This window comes from Bidens hawaiensis, unplaced genomic scaffold (assembly GCF_021521415.1).
Source record: "Bidens hawaiensis isolate Kalapana, Puna unplaced genomic scaffold, B.hawaiensis_p1.1 tig00038705_1, whole genome shotgun sequence".
In the NCBI taxonomy this organism is placed as follows: domain Eukaryota; kingdom Viridiplantae; phylum Streptophyta; class Magnoliopsida; order Asterales; family Asteraceae; genus Bidens; species Bidens hawaiensis.
In genome coordinates, this window is record NW_027496815.1 from 204,506 (window position 1) to 212,622 (window position 8,117).

General features: G+C 39.3%; 2 pseudogenes across 1 annotated transcript; one reads left to right on the forward strand and one right to left on the reverse strand.

Moving 5' to 3' along the window:
- The first annotated feature begins 317 nt into the window (after window positions 1-317).
- On the forward strand, window positions 318-2,855 carry LOC143590642 (pentatricopeptide repeat-containing protein At1g74750 pseudogene; annotated as a pseudogene).
- Window positions 2,856-3,212: 357 nt separating this feature from the next.
- LOC143590644 (zinc finger protein BRUTUS-like At1g18910) lies at window positions 3,213-6,833 on the reverse strand (annotated as a pseudogene). Its single transcript, XR_013145507.1, has 8 exons — window positions 6,446-6,833; window positions 6,152-6,383; window positions 4,537-6,067; window positions 4,204-4,451; window positions 3,969-4,107; window positions 3,668-3,902; window positions 3,460-3,591; window positions 3,213-3,375 (listed from the first exon to the last, which is right to left on the reverse strand). The product of XR_013145507.1 is annotated as a zinc finger protein BRUTUS-like At1g18910 (transcript).
- Between the last annotated feature and the right edge of the window lie 1,284 nt (window positions 6,834-8,117).

Consider the following 8,117-nt stretch of genomic DNA (forward strand, 5'->3'; position numbering starts at 1 on the left):
TAAAACAATCATTTCTGATCAAGATTGTAACTTTAGCTTAAAAAATGTTTCTTTTTTGGTAAAACTTTTTTTTATATATAAATGGGGTTTATTTTTCAAGAATCAAGTGCCGAGACATACTAGATAGCATTTCATCACATATTATCTAATTATTGCTATGTTGCAGACACAAATCGTTGTCAAAGTCACCTTAATGTTATAGTGATATGCACAGACACATGGTTTAATGGATTTGTTGATATCAACTGGCTATCTAGTTTGATCAAGATTGTAACTTTTAACTTAAAAGTTCATTTTTGGTACACCTTTTACAGGCCATGTTGCGTACAAAGCAGCTAGGTGCTCTGTCCCAGTCAGCTAGGTCATTTTTCCTCAATGGGTCGAGATGTAGTGCAGATGGGAGCTCATCATGCACTTGTTCAGAAGATGAAACCTGCACGACTAAGAGGCAAATTACCACAACAAATGCGGCTCGAAACCCACAAAAGGGGCCCACGTTGGTGCCAAAACCTTCTGCTGCTGTATTGCGCTCTAGTAAACCCGAGTCCAATATAGTTGACCGGTCAACTTCCCATCAGTCAAAATCAGTATTATTGGCAAAACCAGATTGTAAGTTATGCTGATGAAACCGACCAGATGCATCCGTCTGGTATTACAACTGGTCATTTTGTAAGAGCCGGGATTGCAGCAGTCAACTTTTTAAATGATGTGGTCAGCTACAAGATTCCAATGACTGAAGGGAGTGCTACCGTTGACTCGTGTCAAAACTATGTGGTCGAGAAGGCCCGTTCGTCAACCGTGAAAGCCTACAAAAAAGCTGAATTTGAGTCAACATCTTCAGCCAACAACAACGCCAACTCATCAAACGTGAAACCCTACAAAAAAGGTGACCCGCAAGCTTCTGGTCCAACACCAAAACCGAATTCCAAAATCAATACAAATATCAGTAAAAGCAAAGCTGAAAAATATGCCTTTGGTAAAAGTCAAAATCAGCACTCGGTCAAATCTGTACCAAGCAAGTCGAAAGATTCTGTAAACAACTTCATGGTTGGTCAACGCGGTCCCGAGTTTCGTGCAGCTGAAATGATTACAGTAGGGGAAACCCGGGGGATACCAACAAAGCCCGTACCTCAAACGGGCCGGCAATTTTCAAGCTCGGTCCATAAGGTGGAGAGTGTTTCCCAGATTCTACGACAGCTAAAGTGGGGCCCAGCAGCCGAAGAGGCGTTATGGAATCTTAACTGTTTGTTAGATGCGTATCAAGCGAATCAAGTACTAAAACAGCTTCAAGATCCTTCAGTAGCTCTTAGCTTTTTCTATTGGTTAAAAAGGCAACCTGGGTTCAAACACGATGGTCATACTTACACGACCATGGTTGGAATATTGGGCCGGGCCAAACAATTTGGGGCCATCAACAAGTTGCTTGATCAAATGGTTCAGGACGGGTACCCGCCAAATGTGGTTACATATAATCGTCTTATTCATAGCTACGGTCGCTCAAATTTTTTAAACAAATCGCTTGAAGTTTTTGATCAAATGCAGAAAGAAGGTATTGAACCTGACCGGGTCACGTATTGCACGCTAATTGATATTCATGCTAAAGCGGGTTATTTAGATGTTGCGATGGGTTTGTACCAGAGGATGCAAGAAGCCGGGCTTTCACCCGATACATTTACTTTCAGTGTTATAATTAACTGTCTTGGGAAAGCGGGCCACTTGGATGCAGCTTTGAAACTGTTTTATGAAATGGTGGGCCAAGGTTGTGTTCCGAATTTGGTTACTTATAATATCATGATTGCTTTACAGGCGAAAGCAAGGAATTACCCGATCGCATTACAGCTTTATCGGGATATGCAAAATGCGGGTTTCGAGCCCGATAAGGTGACGTACAGTATAGTTATGGAGGTTTTAGGTCATTGCGGGTATCTTGAAGAAGCAGAGGCGGTTTTTGAAGAGATGACTCAGAAAAATTGGATCCCTGATGAGCCCGTTTACGGTCTTCTTGTGGATTTGTGGGTAAATCGGGGAATGTTGAAAAGGCGTGGGCTTGGTATCGGGCCATGCTTAATGCGGGTTTGCTTCCAAATGTGCCGACATGCAATTCTTTGCTGAGTGCTTTTCTTCGGGTACATAGGCTTTCGGATGCTTATAATCTGGTACGGAGTATGCACAGTTTAGGATTAAACCCTTCTTTACAGACTTATACATTGCTGCTCAGTTGTTGTACAGAGGCCCAAACATCGTTTAACATGATGTTTTGTTGTGAGTTGATGGGTGTCATGGGCCACCCGCACACACTTTTTTACAATCGATGCCATCAGCAGGACCTGACGGGCAAAACGTTCGAGACCACACGGGCCACTTTTTAGATCTTATGCATAGTGAGGACCGCGAGAGCAAACGCGGGCTGATTGATGCGGTTGTCGATTTCTTACACAAATCCGGTTTGAAGGAGGAAGCGGGCTCGGTTTGGGAAGTGGCGGCCCAGAAAAACGTTTACCCAGACGCGGTTTGTGAGAAGAGCTCGTGTTATTGGCTAATTAATCTTCATGTGATGTCAGAGGGGACCGCAGTGACTGCGTTATCAAGGACTTTGGCATGGTTTCGTAGGGAGATGTTGAAGTCGGGAATTCGTCCGAGTAGGATTGATATTGTGACGGGGTGGGGCCGATGGAGTAGGGTTACAGGGACCACTCGTTGGTTTGACAATCGGTGCACGATCTGCTTAATATCTTTCAGTTCCCGTTTTTCACAGAGAACGGGAACACCGGGTGCTTTGTTGGGTGCGGTGAGCCGTTAAGCCGATGGTTGGTTCAATCGTATGTTGAACGGATGCATTTGCTGTAGGGTTGATTAAGCTGCTAATAATGACAAGTTTTGGTAATAGATTATTTTACTATGCTGGAACCGGTTATCTTGTATCCATTTTTATTATTATTATTATTACTACCATTATCTTTTGTCATTCTTTTTGCCAACAACAATAGTTCATAATCAAAGAAGTCACTAGTCACAATGTTATAGTTCCAAGGGAACTAACTTATTGTAGTTCAAACAAACCAAACATTTATACATAATTGTATCACAAATCTGATCCTTCTTCAATACCAAAGATTCCAAGCAACCATTGAAAGCCAGGCTAAAATACACAGTACACAAAGCTGACATGTTATATATGTTCAGACAAGTGTAGACAAAAGTATACACAAAACGTAGGATGTATACGTATGAATACAAACAAAACCACCACACTCACAGTATATCCAAGACAGATCAGATACGCCGGGTGTTGTAGGACCCACATCGAGGGCATTTATGGTACATCCAGTGGTATGGTGCAGTTCCTTTCTTCTCACAATCATTGCTTAAAATGTCCTGAAAAGAAAACATATTTGAAACTCATGTCAACCATATATATGCAGTTTATATTGTAGTGTGCGTAATGCTATAAATTATAACCTGTGTCCTGCCCAAATACTCATCATGAATTTTTTCTTCAGCTAACATTGCATCCAACATCCCGAAGTATACGTGCATATCCCCTAATGACTTGCAGCATATCGGGCAAGTGTAGTTGGAGCAAGTGTATTCCTGAAAGAAGCATCAAAGTGTCGGTATATGTGATTAAAGAAGAAAAACACAATGATAATAATATGAATATGAATACCTGAAAACATGAGGAATGCATTATATGACCGCATGGAAGAGCCTTCACAGGATTCTTGGATGTGAAGATGTACTCGTGACAAATCGGGCAGTTATCTTCTAGACACTTCTCTCTGCAGGTATGCACCGATAGAGACGTTGACATGCAAGCATTGCAATTCATGCAATGGAAATAGTCAATCCCTAGACCTTTTCCCACTCTGCACAGGTTACAGTATGGGCAGTGGTAGATTTTCCTGTTGAAACAATCTATAAAAATTAATAAAAAAGTTAATATTAATAATCATATAGTAAATGACCACCTCTCGTCATCAAACAGTTTGCAGATGGGACAGTAGTATTTTGGCCATGGATAGATTGTTACAAGAAACGGTTGAGCATGTTGGACCAATGGGTTGGATTATCAAGCATTTCATGCACATCATCATTGTTGTGGCTTTCCTGCATATTTAGTGTGTAAGAATTTTATAAATTGTTTCATTATGATTTTTGTTTTTATGTTCATAGAGAGAAAAGATATTGGTGTGTGTAAGTTACCTATCCATTATGTGATCAGTTGCATCATCATGGCAAAGCCTGCAAGTGAAGAGTTTGTTGCAACATGAAGCAACAAGCTTGCAGTTCCTCTTGTAGTGTTGACATCCAAACACTAATTTGTGCGAGTCGCGATATGATGGAAAAACACCTTGATTATTATTATTATTATTTTATTATTATTATTATCATTATTATTTTCTAGAGCGTTGTCATCTGGATGAGATTTCTTCTGTGTATTGATCCAACGGCTGAGAAAAAAGGTACAAAACTTCAGTCAGAATTCACAAATTAGTACAAACGAAAAAGTAAGAAAAGTATGAAACTGATATCAACCTCATCATCAGGTTCTGTATAATTACTGATTTCTGCTTCGGCTCCAATGTATCGTCAGAGTTGACTCTTATAATTGTAGCCTCGAGTTCCTCTTGAGTCAACACAAGTACAGAATTTTCAGTTGTGTCGGTTTGACCATCGATAGTTAATCTCTCTGTGTTTGACTTGCCAAACTCACTGCAAGCTTTACAATGATGATCGGTTTGATCTTTGCTTACTTGCATATCTTTATCATTTTCACTAAAAGTGTCACAGTGCGTCATTTTATGATTAACCGTATCGCTTTTTGATAAAATTTCATCACGAGGCAAGTACTTTGAGATTATTTCCAACATGTCAGCAGTTGACTGAGGTGACACGCTTGTTGACCACGGTTGACTTGTCAACCTTGGGAGTGTCATAACTCTTCATACCCTCCCACCATTCACCTAACCACTGATCAAACATAGTGTTCTTGGTGACTTTGTGCCATAATAACATGAGTGCATTCTGTTCTTCATCTGCCAAAGATGCCATTATCCACGGTATCATTTCTTGTAAAGTTTGGGCGCGTGTTCTTCCAAGCATGCATCCTATGATCTTTTCTTGTTCCTTAAGAGACAAATGTTCTCTAAACAAAGGCCACAGTTCAACTTCTTCATGGTTCATATGGTCAGACAACATTTTATTCATGCATTTGCACATTCCATGAAGCTTTACACATAGCTGACGATACATCGCCATTCCTCCATTCAATTTATCCGCATACAGTTCAGAAATCTGGCTCAGAATATATACAATTCTGTTGAAGTATTCAATATCCATTTTATGATCAATGGAGAATGAATGACTACTGTTTTGGATAATTTCCTTTGCTTCTAAAGCTGGAAACGCAACTGCGTCTTCTGCATCGCTGTGTGTTTTGTGTAAGACCCGTAAAAGATGGAAACGCTGGTAAAATTCGGTGAATAAAAGCAACGTTTTCAGCCAGGTTGGCAGAAAGAGAAACAAGATACTCCATATCCTTCTTGAGAGCTATGTGGAAGAAAATAATATGATCCACCGGTTTCGACTCTAGATAACGGGATGAACCTTCAGTATTATTATTCTCAGTAACATATGTTGAAAAACGAGTCGATATTTTCTGTTTCTGAGGAAAAAAATACATGAAAAACTCATCCTGCTAGAATACGATGTCGAATTATTCAGCTGCAGGTATGGAAATGCAGACGTGTTTCTTGATTTGTTCAGATAGAAATGAAGATCTGTTCTCAAATGCTGCATGTAACTCTTCTCTGAATTTTGCAATCGATGTTTTACCTGAGTAACCGATGCGCGCCCATTCGTACAAAAGGGAAGATAATGATTTGTTAACCATATGGCCCCCTTGCCTTATACTATGCATAATGGATTTTGATTCATCTTCTGTTAAATGACTTGAGAACCAAGTAACCGTGCACTTTAGCAATCCAAGTGGCATCATCTCAAGACCGGTGTATAATAGCCACAGCTGCATTTCATGGCTGCAGTTCATAACTATAAACGGAAAAACCTGCCAAATGCAAAACCATGTGAAATGTTTCAACACAAATGAAAACTTTGTCAAAATGCGTGAAGAACTGAAGAAGAGTGTTACCTCGGTTTCTACAAATGTCAGGTATTTACGGATCCCTCTGACGAATAACTTTAGTTTGTCGCATAGACTGTCAACGAAGTTTCTTGCTGACATGTCATTTTCACTCTTGCTGTACAGAAGCAACTGTAAGCCTTCAATTTGACTGTCATCTAAGAACCGTTGATACGAAGGAGCGGGACAATCTTCAGCCAATTCGATGCACATCGAGTAGAAGAGTTTATCCAATGAATTGCTGAAAACCTATATTATTAGTTAACAAAGTTAAACAAATGAAAAGATGTGTAAATTATTTACCTGTAGTATATGATGACATCCGCAAAAAACTTTAGCTGAACAACTGCAGGAGCTAGGCCCGAAAGATTGCTTGAATCTTGAATTGAATATAGATCTTCAGCAGCTTCTAGAAGGTCCTTACGATATGCAGTATGCCATAAACGAGCACTGTCCAAAGGTTATGTTGAGCGGTTGTGTTGACAGGATATTCATGACTTGGCTTCATTGCTTCTTTAGAATGACCCTCGGATTTATATACTTCTAGAATCTTCTGGAAGTTAGCACGGTCGTTGAGGAATAGAGATCCCTTGCCATATTTATCGTACTCCCCGGTGATGGTTTGCTCTGTTGCTTGAATGCATGATATTACAACCTTCAAGATGGATGCCAAAACATTACACCAGTACATTAAGTGCCTGGCTACTTTGTTTTATACGATGAATGGCTTGCGTGAATGTTAGTAAATGACCATTTTACCTTTGTAGAAGTAAGTCCTTGGGTACGACTTGTTTAATGCATTGCAGCACGTTTTCTCTTTCGTCTGAGGAGAGAAAGGTGTTCATCCACCGAAAGAAGTCTTCTAAGAGCAACATAGGAACACTGCATATGAATTGCCAAACAAATGCAGCTTGTTCCTCGTCGAGAATTGCTGAGTCAGCAAAGGGAAAACCTGTTTCAAGGTATGTACGTATGTAACCTTTCAAAGTCCAACTTTTATCTAATGGCATATCATGTATTCAATAAATGTCTTTGAATATGAATAACGAACCAAGTTGGATATCATTTTATCTACTCTATTGTAATTAGATCCTTTTATTATAGCATTGACCAAATGAAACCAATATAAGAAATTTAAGTCATAGTCTTCACTTTTGCCTTTCACTTTAAAGATTCAAGTCCTAGTCCCTCTTTATCCAAAATTGAAAGTTTAAAGCTAATAGCTTTATATCACTTATGTTTCTAGCTTTAACTAGATTGGTGTTCTTCTAGTGAAATATAATAATTGAGGACAAAAATATTATTATGCATATCATCATAAAAGTAATAATAGCTAACATATAATTGAGTTTTATTACAAAACACAATTTAATAGCATCAAACAAACTTTTTGTTACATATTTAGTTTTCAGTTTAACAATAGACATATAAAAGAATTTTTATTTTATTTTTATCATTAAATCTGATTATTTACGGTCCTTTCCAATGTGGTGTAGTAGTAGGAAGCTTGGGTTTATTAATAAAGACCTACAACACTTTGATGGGGAAATGGGTGGCTCAATAAAGGAAGACTGAGATCTTTGTGATCTCCCATTCGATCCTGAGGGCGTCAGAGTTTAACCACCAGTGGGCCTTCGAGCGGGTCGGTTTTCCCCAGAACGGAAGATAACTTGAAGGTTCTTAAAAGCTCCATACGGCTGGGTTGGGCGGTAGGCGGTGGCCTTTTGCCATGTCACCGATACGAAGTATCCAGGCAATTCTTAGTTGTTGGCCGTTAAAAAAAAATCTGATTGTTTACAACTAAAGGATTGGATGTTGTCCAGTGGGTCTACCAACCACAAGCTTCTGTAGATAGGAATAATTCTTATCCCGAGGAAAAGCTAGGAAAATGGATCATGTTCAGTGGTATGATTGTTACCAAAAATCATGGGCTTGTAGCTAGATGAGTTGGTAATAAGATTTTGTTCTATAGATA